This window comes from Phyllobates terribilis, unplaced genomic scaffold, assembly GCF_046119375.1.
Source record: "Phyllobates terribilis strain yellow unplaced genomic scaffold, ASM4611937v1 Scaffold_11__3_contigs__length_659146591, whole genome shotgun sequence".
Lineage (NCBI taxonomy): Eukaryota > Metazoa > Chordata > Amphibia > Anura > Dendrobatidae > Phyllobates > Phyllobates terribilis.
The window spans coordinates 484965441-484967184 of NW_027362771.1; positions in this window are offsets into that span (position 1 = coordinate 484965441).

Below are 1744 nucleotides of genomic sequence, written 5' to 3' on the forward strand. Positions count from 1 at the left end.
TACTATATGGAGAATTGTATTTTAATTATTTAGATGCAAATTTTGGAGAACGTATCCAGTTTTGCTTCATTACTTGGTATCATTTGGCAAAAGAAAAATAAAATTATGGAATAATCTTTAGATTGAGGTGATAATAACTGGAGTGAGACATCGAACCAGCGAGATGCATGCTGGCTCCGACATTAAACAATGCTGAATTGTATTACTTTGTTTCTTCTCCCTTTTCCCTTTCCAAAGTGCCTTATTGTTCTGAAGCACAATGGCCATTCCTATGTTTAATTGCAATGTATTATGCATAATGTACAATGTACTGGTGTAATATACAGCCCTATAGAACAAGGCAGAAGCAACACTCAGATCCTGACGCTATAGGGGCCCAACAGCAGTTCTGTCAAATAGGAGGAATTGGTATTACTGAAATGGTCAATGGGTGGTCCTGTTACAGGTAATGCATTGGGGCTCAGATCAGTATAAAGAGTATTCAGTTTTAGATAAATTATTACCTATGCACTGGATAGATAATTGTTATTAGGTCGGTGTTGGGACCACCGCCTGCTGCCAGAAGGGGGTAACATTATCCACCATTCCTCCCGAAATGCAAGGCTGCGGCTAAGAGGAATTGAATGGATGGGCTGGCGTCAAATGCAGTTTACTCCTCCATTCACTGTCTGTGGCACTGAAGAAGGTAACGGAGCACCATGTACAGGATAGGTAATAAATGTGTAGGAACCCCACTGTTGGGACTCTTAACCACTTCGCGCCAGAGCCTGTTTTCGCCTTCGTGACCAGGCCAATTTTTTCAATTCTGACCACTGTCACTTTATGAGGTAATTACTCTGGAACGCTTCAACGGATCCCCCTGATTCTGAGATTGTTTTTTTCATGACATATTGTACTTCATGATAGTGGTAAAATTTCTTCGATATCACTTGCGTTTATTTGTGAAAAAATTGGAAATTTGGCAAAAATTTGGAAAATTTTGCACTTTTCAAGCTTTGAATTTTCATGCCCTTAAATCAGAGAGATACAGTACAGACCAAAAGTTTGGACACACCTTCTCATTTAAAGATTTTTCTGTATTTTCATGACAATGAAAATTGTACATTCACACTGAAGGCATCAAAACTATGAATTAACACATGTGGAATTATATACTTAACAAAAAAGTGTGAAACAACTGAAAATATATCTTATATTCTAGGTTCTTCAAAGTAGCCACCTTTTGCTTTGATGACTGCTTTGCACACTCTTGGCATTCTCTTGATGAGCTTCAAGAGGTAGTCACCGGAAATGGTTTTCACTTCACAGGTGTGCCCTGCAGGTTTAATAAGAGGGATTTCTTGCCTTATAAATGGGCTTGGGACCATCAGTTGTGTTGTGCAGAAGTCAGGTGGATACACAGCTGATAGTCCTACTGAATAGACTGTTAGAATTTGTATTATGGCAAGAAAAAAGCAGCTAAGTAAAGAAAAACGAGTGGCCATCATTACTTTAAGAAATGAAGGTCAGTCAGTGCGAAAAATTGGGAAAACTTTGAAAGTGTCCTCAAGTGCAGTTGTAAAAACCGTCAAGCGCTACAAAGAAATTGGCTCACATGAGGACTGCCCCAGGAAAGGAAGACCAAGAGTCACCTCTGCTTCTGAGGATAAGTTTATCCGAGTCACCAGCCTCAGAAATCGCAGGTTAACAGCAGCTCAGATTAGAGACCAGGTCAATGCCACACAGAGTTCTAGCAGCAGACACA